Source organism: Sminthopsis crassicaudata, chromosome 2 (assembly GCF_048593235.1).
Source record: "Sminthopsis crassicaudata isolate SCR6 chromosome 2, ASM4859323v1, whole genome shotgun sequence".
Lineage (NCBI taxonomy): Eukaryota > Metazoa > Chordata > Mammalia > Dasyuromorphia > Dasyuridae > Sminthopsis > Sminthopsis crassicaudata.
The window spans coordinates 310,039,413-310,053,616 of NC_133618.1; the positions used below are offsets into that span (position 1 = coordinate 310,039,413).

The 14,204-nt window shown below is 35.8% G+C and overlaps 1 pseudogene; it reads left to right on the forward strand.

Moving 5' to 3' along the window:
• Positions 1 to 11,238: 11,238 nt before the first annotated feature.
• On the forward strand, positions 11,239 to 12,758 carry LOC141552815 (V-type proton ATPase subunit C 2 pseudogene; annotated as a pseudogene).
• Positions 12,759 to 14,204: the final 1,446 nt, after the last annotated feature.

The window sequence follows — 14,204 nt, forward strand, 5'->3', positions numbered from 1 at the left end:
TTTGGGGAGTAAGGTATAAGAAGACTGAAAAGGTAGGAGGGAGGCAAATTATGAAGGGTTTTAAATGCCAAACAGATCATTTTGAATTTGGTCTTGGAGGTGACGGGGAGCCCCTTGGTCATGAGGTGATGAGCTATTTTTTTTTGCCATGGTAGCTCACAAAGATGATCATCAACTATGTAATAGAGATAAGGGGAAGAGGTTGTGAGCTGTGTTGGTAGAATGAGTGCCTACATTGATGAAAACATTTATCTTTAGAAGTAAGTAGTTAGCAACTAATCTATGGCTTGAAATTTTAGAAGTTTATCTGGGGCACCTGGAGTTTAAATGATTTGCCCACAATGACACAGATGAGATAGATAGAAAAACAGACCAAGGACTTTGAATTCAGGACTTCAACACTAGGGCCTGCTCTCTACTAGACCAGGGCTTCTTAAACTTTTTCTACTTGTGACCCATTTTTGTTTGAAAAATTTTTACATGAACCCAGGTATATAGGTATATAACATAGGTATATCAAACATTTTTTGATTAAAAATGATAACTTTATGACTTTCACATTCCATATAGGATCTTAAACCATAGTTTAAGAAATTGGGTACTAGACCACTGTGTCTCTGTTTTGTTGGCCTTAAAATATTGCATATAAATATGTGTTAAGAGGTAGGCTAATTGACTGTTGGTGAATACTATCTGACTCTAGCAAATAAAGTCCATATCTTCCTAGACAGTGTAAATGGTTAGTGGTTAGTGAGATATTTTGTTAATCCAAAGTTATGTGGTTAGGGAGCAGCTAGCTTAGTGGTGCAGTGGATAGAATACTGACCCTGGAGACAGAAGAACTTGAATTCAAATGTGACCTCAAACACTTGATATGTAATAGTTGTGTGACCCTGGGCAAGCCACTTAACCCCAAATGCCTCTCCAAAAAAAAAAAAAAAAAAGAAAAAAAAGAAAGAGAGAGAGAGAGAGAGAGAGAGAGAGAGAGAGAGAGAGAGAGAGAGAGAGAGAGAGAGAGCAAGGAAGTTAAGTGGTTAGGTTTAAAGCTATTAGTATCTGGAAAATTTTATGTTTCATTAGTAAGTCAGTAAGCATTTATTAAGCATCTACTAGGTTCCAAGCACTGTTCTAAATGCTGGAAACAAAGGTATATAACATTCCCTATTTTCAAGGTGTTCACAATCTAAAGGGACCAGAAACATGGAGGAGAAAACACCCACATATGAGGAGGATAAATTCAGATAAATTGGAGATAAATAATAGATAGAAGGCATTACTTTTAAAGATCAATGTTTTTAATCAGTGGAGGCACTCATTCTACCAGTTCAGCTCCCAACCTCTGCCCCTTGCCTCCATTCCTTAATTGGTGATCTTTGTGAGCTGCTATGGTAAAAATGATTCATCACCCCATGGCCAACCTTCTGCTCCCAAGACTCTGGTAGCTTTCTAGATCATAGTCCACTACTGGCCCCATCCTTAGGGCCCTTCTATCTTGTTAGCACCTGCCAGAACTTGTCATTTTACTAGGATAGTCTCAAAGGACCCAAGGTAGAGAGGTAGTATGAGAGAGTGGAAAGAGCATTGTCTACAGAGTCACTACATCTGGGATGCTTAATATATGACCATAATGGTAACAACAAGATTATACAATCAATTCTGATGGGTGTTACTATTTCCAGCAATGAGATGATAAAGGTCAATTCCAATGGTTTTGTAATGGAGGGAGCTATCTGCACCCAGAGAGAGAACTGTGGGGACTGAATATGGATCACAACATAGTATTTCCACTCTTTTTGTTGTTGTTTGCTTAGATTTTGTTCACTTTCTCATTTTTTTCCCCCTTTTGATCTGATTTTTCTTGTGCAGCTTAATTACGGAAATATGTATTGAAGAATTGCACATGTTTACTGTATGTTGGATTACTTGCCATCTAAGGGGCATCTAAGGAGGGAGTGGGGAAAGGGAGGAAGAAAAAATTTGGAATACAAGGTTTTGCAGGATGAATGTTGAAAACTATGAATACATATGTTTTGGAAATTAAAAGCTTAAAAAAAAGAAAAAAATATATGACTATAGACACATTACTATTAAGTAACTTGTACCTTAGTTTCCTTATTTGTAAAATGAAGAGGTTGGACTGGATGACTTTTGCCCTAACACTATGATTTTATTTAATCTCTTAGTGTTCAAGGCAACTTTCTAAGACTATAGTAATAACTAGCATTTATATAGTGCCTTCAAGTCTTCAAAACATTTCGTAAATATTGTCTCATTCTATCCTTACAACAAGCCTGGAAGATAGGTACTATTATTATCCTCATTTTAGAGATGAAATAACTGAGATTAAGATCCTTATGTGACTTGCTCAAGATCATACAGTTAGGAAGTAGAAGAGGGAAGATTTGAACTCAGATTTTCCTGACTCCAAGTCAATTATGATATCCACTGCAACACCTAGCTATCCAGGACTATTGTATAACAGTTGCTGATTTGCATTGGAATAGGTTGGTCTCTTTGCTAGGAGTTTCTTACATCTGTTAAATCATAGATCTGAACAAAATAAAGAACTCAAGTAATCTTAGCAATAAAGATAAGTCACCCAAATTACATGTTAGATGGGGAATTGATTATGAGAAATTGGAAACAGAGCCATTTATTAGCTCTTAACTTCCTTCCCAGTACTCATGACTCTTACAGTATAGAGTAGTTTGGATACTTCATAAAGAAAATATAGTATCCCCTCTAAGTTCACTCTCCACACAGATGCCACACAAAGGGTAAACTACTTCTCCCTTCAAGTTCTATCATCCAGTAATCTTTTTTTTAAATTTTATAATATAAATTTTTTGACAGTATATATGCATGAGTATTTTTTTTATAACATTATTCCTTGTATTCATTTTTCCAAATTATCCTCTCCCTCCCTTTATTCCCTCCCCCCGATGACAGGCAATCCCATACATTTTACATATGTTACAGTATAACCTAGATACAATATATGTGTGTAAATCCAATTTTCTTGTTGCACATTAAGTATTAGATTCCAAAGGTATAAGTAACCTGGGTAGATAGACAGTAGTGCTAATAATGTACATTCACTTCCCAGTGTTCCTTCTCTGGGTATAGTTGTTTCTGTCCATCATTGATCAACTGGAAGTGAGTTATCATCTAGTAATCTTAAAAGCCTGAGGTTTCCAGTCCCTAATCTGGTATACTCCCGATCCACAAAGCCAGTAACAGTCAATTGATAGAAATTAATTGGCTGTCATAAAGAGATTTTTACTGAGGAGGTATAAGAATAGAAATTTTAAAAATATCCCAGCAAACAATGGGATTCACTATCCCCTTTGCACATATTAAGTTGGCAGAGTAGGTTAAACTTTCTGTTCAAAGGTAGTCAAGCCATGTATAGAGAACATATGGACACTTGAAGAGTACCTCAAGATTCCTGTCCCTGAGCCCTTTTCTTGCCTGAAGGAATCCTCACCAAGTTCATTTCTAGGACCATCATAACCAATGGGTGAATGCTTTGTTCATCTGACTAGCTCTTTGCTTCTGACAGGTTGATCCACCGTTGGACTGTGTTCAGCATGTCCCTCCTCAGGGCTGGTTTTTCCCTGGACTCAACTCCAGTTATTATTGGCTCTGGTAATCTTTTCTATCTTACCTTGATTGTTTAAGAAACTTCTGACCTTTTTAAGATTACCAGGTCCTAACTTTGTTCATTCTACCAATGGAGAGTCATTCCCTAAGATCTGGAAAGAAGAAATACAATAGAAGGAGGTGCTGTGTGCTTAGGGAACATGGCAACCAAATGGCATAGAGAGCATTAGATTAGATAGAGATGGATAAATATACACATACACATTCATAATACATATAGACACACACATATATATGCACCTACATACATGTGGGTATAGTCTTCCCCTTCATATGTTTGTGTGTATTATCTTTTTTTCCCAAAGCCTCCTCCCTTTCTAACTGTTCTTTTACTATCAAGGGCATCCTCCTCCTCCCAAAACCTAGTCATTCTTGATTTCTCACTCTCTCTCATTCCATATATTCAATCAGTTGCCAAGTTCTGTCAAATCTATCTTCATAATACATCTTGGATATATCTCCATTTCTTTTCTGACACTGCTGCCACCCTAATGCACCCCTTCTATCTATCTATCTATCTATCTATCTATCTATCTATCAGAGAGCTAGAGATAGATGGACAGACAGATAGATGGGTAGACAGACAGACCGAAGAGCCTGCTTTTCCCTTACCTGGCAGCTAACAGTAATTCTCCTCACTTAAAGTCCACCAGTGAGAACCTTTTGTATGCACATATAGTTCTGGCGAAAATAATGAGAACACTCTTTTTTCCTCCAGTCCCAGCTTTTCAGTCACTTGTAGTTAGAAGTAAGCTTACTAGGCCTCCAAATGTTAGACTGAAAACAGTGAGTTTTACAAATATTTTGTATAACTCATGTGACATATCTGCCCAGACATCTTTGGCCATTACCTTCATTATCTAAGCATTTGTTATAGTTTTATTTGGTGTTTGGGATGCAGCTCTCTAAGGAAATGATTCAGTGCATACTTAGTATCCAATTCAACTTTCTTCATCCTTTACAGGATGTACATACATACATATATATACATATATATATATATGTATATATATATATAGTATGAAACTCAGTCCTCCTAAATTAATATAAGTTTTGTATCATTCTTTCCTTTGACTTGCCTACTTTGCCTCAGTTACCCAATGTCAACATCCTGTTCACTTTTAAGTGTGTTGTAGCCTGGGGTATGCTGGTAAATATTCCACAATCAATTTAAAAAATATATCTGACCCATTTTAAAGTTTAATTTGTATTAATAACATTTTCTCCATCATTTTCCTAAATAAATAAAATAATAAAAAATAAACCAAGTCCTGATATATAGTGCTTGCCAATTTCTAAGATATAAATGCTTACACTGAAAATTTGACAATTAGCTGTTGTAAGCCCATTGAAGCTGGCTCCAGTATGCTTCTGGTTCCAGCCCATTTCCTTTGCAAATATTGTTTCCAGCTAAGCAGTGAATGTTGTTTATCTATACATTTCTTAAAATTAAACTTCCCTGTAAATAGGCATTTCTTAGGCCAATTACAGAATATTGCTTATCGATTGCTTTCTTTGATATATTTCTAATGGAAAAATCCATTTATGCTCAATGGCGCTTGAAGTCCCCTTATTCCTTATCCTAATACTATGGCTTCAGGTCATGGGGAAAATTAGGTGCTAAAGGGTAAAGTTTTTGTCTTAGGAAGAATATTTTCAGTACATCTTGTCCAGCAACGAGTACATGGTGAATTTACAGTAGTTAGAAGGTCAAATTCTGCTACTCTTTTTAACTATAGGTTAGTTACTTCTATGAAATTCAGTTTTTTCATTTATAAAATCGGGGGGTTGGATTAGATGATGTAAGGTCTGTTTGAGTTATAAATTTACGATTATACCCAATACCTGTTTCTTTCTACGACTGTCTTCTCAAGTGATTCTCCAGTGCCTCTCAGGAGAAAGTCATTTTAAAAAATCCCTGAAACAATTTCCAATGGTCTCCAAATATCCACTCAAAAATATGAAATATTCCTTTAGCATGTTTTTTTAGACTATCCCAAAATCACAATTTTGTGGGCATGATAATCATTATTACCAAATACAAAATTACAAACATTCTACAAACAACATATCCAAAACTGAACTCATTATCTTTTCCTAAAAAACTTCCCCTCTTCTGAATTTTCCTAACCCTGAGAAGGACACCATCTTCCTTCCAGACTCAGTCTCAAAACCTGGTCATTCTTGATTTCTCACTTTCCCTCATACCACATATCTAATCAATTGCCAAGTTTTGTCAATTTTACGTTCATTTTAACTCTAGGGTATATCTCCATCTCTCTTCTGGCACCTCTTGATACAGTGTTTCATCACTTCTTGCCTGAATTGTTGCAATAGATTTATGGCTGGTTACCTGTCTCTGGTCTTTCTCCACTCTAGCCCATCCTCCAATCAGCTGTCAAACTGATCTTTCTAAAGTACAGATCTGATCATGTCATCTTATTTAGTCAACTTCAGGATCAAATATATTTAAGGGACTTCTCACTATACTTCACTTCCCTGTCTCTGAGGAGAGCAGAATAGCTAGACTCTGAACATTACCTCCTGCTCCCTTCCTGGCAGGAATCAAAGTCTCTCTTGAAGAAAGAAAAGATTCTAAAGACATTTTCCCATTCTTCCCTTACAACCACATTTAGATAGACCTATGTGGCCACATGTAACCCACAAAGACAAAACATAGAACATATATTCCTTGAATGGTCTCATTTTTTTTTCCTTTGGGATATGAGAAAAGGTCCCTGCTTCAGAAGGTGAACAGAGGGAGTACAGTGAGAGGCTCAAGGAGTGATGACAAGGTTTTGAATAGCCCCTGTGGAGACTGAAACACTAAACTAATTAGATAATTATAATAGTCCAAGTGAAAGGTAAAGAAGACCTCAAAAGGAAGGGTAGATATGTGAGCAGAGAGGAGACAAATGTAAGAGACGTAGAATGGAAAATTATTGTGCTAAAAGAAATAATGAACAGCATGATTTTTTTCTGATTTTTCTAGCATAACCTGACAAATATGGAAATATGTTTTACAGAATAGCACATATTTAACCTATATTAGATTATTTGCTGCCTTGGAGAGGGGGAAAGTAAGGAAAGGAGGAAGAAAAATTTGGAACACAAAGTCTTATAAAAATGAATGTTGAAAACTATCTTTACATGTATTTGACTAAAATCATATTTTTAAATAGTGTTTTATTTTTCCAAATATATGTATAGTTTTTAAAATATTCATTTTTGTAAAACTTTGTGTTCTAAATTGTTCCTCTTTCTTCCTTCTCTCCCCACTCCCCAAAACAGCAAGAAATCTGACAAATCAGATCAAAAGGGGAAGAAAAAAAAAACAAAAGAAAGAAAAAAAAACAAACAACAACAACAAAAATGAAATACTTTGCTTTGACCTACATTCAGTCTCCATGGTTCTCTCTCTGGATGCAGATGGCATAAATATATATCCACTTTTCTATATCTTGTTAGTTTAAGGGAAATACCTTTAATGTTCAATTTGAGCTCTTCATTGTCATTCTTTAATGGAGAAGACATGCTCCATGCTATGTATCTTAGCATTTATACCTCACAGTCCTCAGATCACCTCATGCCTGTAGCAGTCATCCTTTGGAAAAGTCTACCTCATTTGTCATTGAGGTTTTTTATTAGCTTCAGAGACAGAATTTGAGAGCTGGAAAAGACCTCAGTGACAAATGAGTAACAGCTCCACTTCTTCCCATTATATTTTTCATATGACAGCCAAGTTACATAGCAAGAGCAAACATGAAGGGGTTGGATCATAGGTTTAATTATATTGTCATTTCCTCAAACACCCCTTTTCCAAATTGTCCTTTTGTTGTTGAGGGCAACATCAGTCATTCAGGGTCATTTTGGTCTTATTTAGATCCCTCACTCTCCCTCACCCCATATATACAATCAGTTGCCAAATCATGTCATTTTTATTTCCACAACATCTCTTATATTTTCTCCTTCTTTCTGCTCACACAGTCCCTTCAGCCCTTCTTTACATCTCACTTGGATTACTGTAATAACCTCCTAATTGGTTCAGTATCTCACTTTCTACAACAGCTAATCAAAAACTCGTTATCTCTAGTTTCCACAGCACTCCACATCACACACCACACTCTATTCATTCTCCAAATCAAGGACCTTGCCTCTTATTTCGCAGAAAAAATTGAGATTATTCACCTTGATCTTTTTCATTTCCTCATCTCGCAGGACTCCAATGTCTTCTTCTATCTTCTCCTTTGCCCTAGTCTTAGAAGATGACCTTTCTCATTGACAATGCAAGGGAAGTCCTCTAAAAGCACACATGATTTCCACCCAATCCTGACTTCTCCATAAGTGTGCCCCACTCATTCCTACTCTTTCTCTTATCTTCAGTCTCTCCCTATCTCTGACTTCTTCCATTTTGCCTACAAGCATGTTATACAAACATACCTAGTAGATATCATTTTGTATTTCTTCTCCTCTTTGTGGCTAAATTCTTTGAGAAAAGGATTAACCTTTTGGTTGATCCCCCTGCCTCAAGTCTCTGCTCATGCCAATCCATTCTCCATCATGCTGCCAAAGTATAGGTTTTACCAAGTCACCCTGACTAAATGACCAAATGAGACTAAATGCCAAAGCAGCTCTGCAGCTGTTATTAACTCTAAGACCTTGTTTGGCTAAGAATTCTCCCCAAACTGTTGTTGAGAAAAACACCTCCTCTCATTCTTTTCTAATTTTTATTATGGTATTTATATTAATTTTATATTAAAAATTATTATCCATTTTGTGGTATGTGGTATTGACCTAAACCAGATTTTATTAACTAAGGGCCATGGATTAATAGATTTTAAGGATTCATGAACTTGGATGGGGGGAGGGGATTGCATCTTTATTGTCACTAAAATCTGGTTTTCTTTGTTGTCCTTTATATTTTCTTTTATGCATTTAAAAACTTTCTAAGAATTTTCATAGACTTCTCCAGACTGTCAGAGAATCCTTGACATAAAACAGGTTAAACTGACCTCTTTTAAACTTGATTTCTGTCAACCTATTTTTTCAAGTCTTCCCTTTTAATCAAGGTTAACTGGCATATAATAAAGGCATCTCACATTCCAGAGTGCAATTCTTTAGAAAAAGGGAATTCTTTCTAAAGTAATTTCTGCTCTTGAATTTATTAATTATTGGGACATTATTTTTTATTAATTATACATATTGCTTATCTAATCTGTTCTACTTACCATTCTTTAACCTGAATCAGTTTTTTAAAGTTTTATTTTAATAGTATATTATTTTTCCAATTACATGTAAAATAGTTTTCAACATTCATTTTTATAAAATTTTGAATTCCAAATTTTTTCTTCTCCCTCCCTTCCTCCTTTCCCTTTCTCTTTCCCTTTCCTAACTAGCAGGCAATTTGATATAGATTATATGAGTACGTCCAGTTTTAACATAATTCCAGATGAGTCATATTGGGAAAGAAAAATCAGAACAAAAGGGGAAAATCACGAAGAAGAAAAAAACAAAACAAAACAAAACAAAGTGAAAATACTATGTTTCGAATGCATCCAATCTCCATAGCTCTTTCTCTGGATGCAGATGATATTTTTCACCAAAGTTTATAGGAATTGCCTTGGATCACTGAATTGCTGAGAAGCTGAACCAAATAGTTTTGATGAACTAGAAACTAAATTGTGATTTCATTGATAAAAACAACACCTGGGAGCAGCTATCTGGTACAGTGGATAGAGTACCAGCCTTGAAGTCAGGAGAACCTGAGTTAAAATTTGACCTCAGACACTTAACACTTCCTAGCTGTGTGCCCCTGGGCAAGTCACTTAACCCCAATTGCCTCAGCAAAAACAAAAAAAAATTAATTTTTAAAAATAAAGACAACACCTGAATAAGAAAATTCCCTTTACCTCTCTCTATATCTTCTCTTTAACTAATAGAGAATTGTCTAAACTACTCAGAGGTTAAGTGACTTGCCCAGAGTAACACAGACACCATGTATGTGTCAGACAAAACTTGAACCCAGATCTGTTTCCAAGGCTATGTCTCAATCTACTATACCTTGGAGTCTTGATGACTACTACTTTATAAAATAATTTGAGAATTAGCAATATTCTGTTCCTATACTTTTTCTCATTATTTCCATTACTTAAAAAAATTCTATAAAGTATCCTTTTGCTATATAAGTAATAAATCTAGAATTAAATTGAAGTATTATCATATTTACAGCATTGATATGGCCCAACCAAAAGCAATTAATATCTTGATAATTATCTAAATATTTATTCCTGTAAAAAGTGTTTTTAATTGTATTTATATAAATCTTTTTGTTTATCTTAATTGGTTGGCTTCTAGATACTTAATGCTTCTGTAGTTATTTTGAAGGGAGTCTCTTACTATTGCTTCTTCCTTTTTTGTTGTTAATATTATATAGAGCTGCTGGTAATTTTTGTGGGTTTCTTTTGTATTTTGCAACTTTCCTGATATTGGAGAAAGAAATGGCAAAGTCCTTCAGTATTTTTGCCAAGAAAATCCAAAATGGGGTTATGGAGAGTCAAATATGATTAAACAACACTTTGTTGATGCTATTGTCTCGACTAATTTCTTCTCTACCTCAATTGAGATTTTCTTCTCTCTTCTTTCTGTATAGTATCTGGGGACTCCATCAAGAGATGCTACATCTTTTTTTTTTTTCTTTTTGAAATCAGTCTCACAATTTTTGTTTATTATTAAAAAACATTTTAATCAGGTGACATTGAAAGATGAAATAAACATGACATGGAATCTGGAACATGTGCAGGAAATTCTTTCTTCATCATGAAATCCCAGAGATAGATAGTTACAGGCCATGAAAAAAAGTAGGAGAGGGAGACTGCTTCCTCTAGAACTTTCTACTCATGTCATTGGTCGCCTGTGCTAATTATCAGCTTCCAACCGTTTTAATTAGTTATCACATCATTTCTGACTGGTCTACTGGATTTGTAGTCAGAGATCCTAAGGCCAAATCCTGGGCCTAGAAATCACTAGATTGGACAGGCCATTTCCTTTTTTTGGACCTCCGTTTTTCTTTCTTTTTTGGTGATTTTACATATCAAATAAATGAATCTTAATTATTTGTCAGTTTCACATGATTAAGAAAAATATAAATGCAAAAATGTAGAAGGAAACATTTTCTTATACAAAGGAGATTTCTGATGTGGTTATTTTATTTTACTTTTTTTTTAAGCATTAAAACATTTTTTGGGGGGAGCAACTGGAACCTCAACCGACTGGGAGTCCCGGCTCGTGAGCACCAGGGACTGATCTAGGCAAAGGGGAAAGCACCTGCCCTCCAGCGACCCTTGTAGCTAGCAGAGGGAGGCAGCCACTGCTTCCCAGTTAGGTCCCCAGCAGTGCCCAAAGCGATTCCCCGACGGAGGGGAGGTACCCACACCCCAAGGTTACCCAGGCGGATCGTGCGCATTGTCCCGAATCGCAGCTTGCATCTCCAGGCTCCCTGCCCTCAGACCTTCCCACACACCCTGGAATGCGAGGTTCCTTCATCCTACGCCTTGACTAAAAGGGAAGACTTGAAACATGTCGTCGGGATTTTGGCAGATTTGTGCCCCTGGAGACAGGAGAATTTGCAGACTCTGAAACGGATGAACACAGTATCCTCCAAGTCTAAATTATCCCACAACACTAAATTTGCCATTCCTGACTTCTAGGTGGGGACCTTGGGTTCTTTGGGTCTCTCAGATGAGTTGGGGATAATTGATACTTTCGCTGAAAGCCTTATAAAGAAAATGCCTCCTATTCTGATGGAAGTGGATATCTTCAACATAAAGAAGATCCAACTCACTTCCAGTTGATCAATGATGGACAGAAACAACTACACCCAGAGAAGGAACACTGGGAAGTGAATGTAAATTGTTAGCACTACTGTCTATCTACCCAGGTACTTATACCTTTGGAAGCTAATAATTAATGTGCAACAAGAAAATTGGATTTACACACATATATTGTATCTAGGTTATATTGTAACACATGTAAAATGTATGGGATTGCCTGTCATCGGGGGGAGGGAGTGGAGGAAGGGGGGGATAATTTGGAAAAATGAATACAAGGGATAATATTATTTAAAAAATTACTCATGCATATATACTGTGGGGGAAAAAATTCTAAATTAAAAAAAAAAAAAAGAAAAAAAAAAGAAAATTCCTCCGCGGTAGTAGAAGTTATGGAAGATGCAGAGAGCAAAGTTCATGAGAACCTGTTGGCCAATGGAGTTGACAACTTTTTTTGTGACCCGATTTGAATGGGACGTGGTCAAATATCCTGCCAAGCAGCTGCTTGTGGTCGTAGTGGACCCGTTAGCAAAGCAACTGGCAGAGAAACAGACCAGAAAGCGCGGACAGCTGCCTACAACACCGAAAGGAAATATGGGAAAGAAATCCATGGGAAACCTCTTCAGTGGGACGTTAGCTGACATTGTGAACAAAAAATTTGCTCTCCATTCGAAGTATCTCATACTCTCCTGATGATAGTTCCCAAACCAAACTATTCACGTTGGTAAAAAAAAAGATATAAATCTCTCTCAGACCTGGTAGTACCTTGATGAACCAAACTGATTGCTGAGGATGATGAGGGAGGACTTTACAATTACGATTTTTTGGGAGGGTGATCAATGATTTCCAAGCCAAAGAAAACAAGTTCATTGTGTGAATTTTTCTATGATGAAAAAGAAATTAAACCTGAAAGAGGAAAGAAGACTAAATTGCTCTCTGACAGGGAACAATGTGGTCCCCTTTTTGCGCTGACTCAAGGTGAACTTCAGCGAAGCATTTATTGCCTGGATTCACTTAAAGGTTTTGAAAGTATTTGTTGAATCTGTGCTAAGGCATGAACTACTATGAATTTTCAGGCAGTGCTTTTACAACCTCACAAGGCCACAAAATATTTAAGAGAGTTTCTAAACTCAGTCTTCAAAAAACCTGGATGAAACAGCAGCAGCAAGTATATTGGATGTTGCTGTGGATATTCTTGGATTACAATTAAATAACCAAGATTATTTTCCTTATGTCTACTTTCACATTGACCTTAGTCTTCTTGACTAGTTTTTAAGAGTCCAGCAATCCTCAATAACTCTAGAAATTGCTTTATTTCATCTAATTAAACTTCAGATGCTGTCTTTTCTAAGTTAAAGAATTTTTACAAAGTTAACTTCCGAAAAGAAATTGCTTTTTTTTTTTTAAAGTGGCTTACAATTTAGAATGTTACCACAAAAATTACTCACAAAAATTAGTTATGGTTATATTTATTATTTTGGAAGTTACAATAAAGAAAAGCTCCCATGTCTTTAAAAATAATTTTAATAATAACTTTTAATTTGTGAAATACATGCAAAGATAGTTTTCAACATTCATCCTTGCAAAACCTGTGTTCCAAGTTTTTCTCCCTCCCTTTCCTGTATCCCCCTTGTCTAGATGGAGTATAATCCAAATATGTTAAACATGTGCAATTCTTCTATATATATTTCCACATTTATTATATTGCACAAGAAAAATCATATCAAAAAGGGAAAAAATGAGAAAAAAAAAAGCAAGCAAACACCAAAAAAGGTGCAAATACTATGTTGAGATCCACATTCAGTCCCTATAGTTCTCTTTCTGGATGGAGATGGTTCTCTCCATCACAAATCCACTGGAATTGTCCTAAATCACTTGATTGTTGAAAAGATGAGTCTCCTGCTTTTCTCTTCTAGAAAATGAACAATTTGAATTAGATGACTCCTGATGTTCCTTTTAGTCCTCAAGTTAAGATTCTATGATGATATAATATAACAAAATATAATATAAATATTATAATAATGCAGAATCAATTAGTGACAGTGTACATGAATAGTGTGAAAGCCTTTGGATCTATTCTCTCTTTCTCTTCCACTGATGCTGTCATAAACATCAGTGCCTATTGATGCCACGGAATTAGCAGAATCCATTGATCATACCTTAACAACAGTATGTCTGACTGAGGGAGACATATCCCCTCTTGCCCCAGGGGAGATTCTATTACCATAAGGAATCACAGAGAAGCAACTTCACTCATTTCAGTAAATGATGAAGATGTCAAGCAGGCCCCTGGGAAACGTAAGCAAAAGTGAACCTTACACAACAGTTTTGGATTAAAGCTTTTTTTTTTTTTTTTTTTTTTTTTTTTAACACAAATATGAATTATCATTTTTCGTCTCAAATTTTAATCTGTACAGTATTTACAGATGTTGGTTTGCAGATGTTTACTTAATGTAAAGTATGTTTCATATCTCAACTTGAAATGCTAATTCCTAGCTGCGGACAATCATCACATCCATCAGAGTTGCTATATCTATAAACAAGATAGAGGAAATCTATAGACGACTTTGCCCTGTTATCTCCAAATTCAGAACTCTCATTCAGGATACTGAAGAGTAATGTTATAGGACCAACCAAGTTGTTTGTCCTTCTCAAAGAGGACCAAGACATCAGAGAGGTAATTCCAAGGTTTGCAAGTGAATTGGATTTAAATGA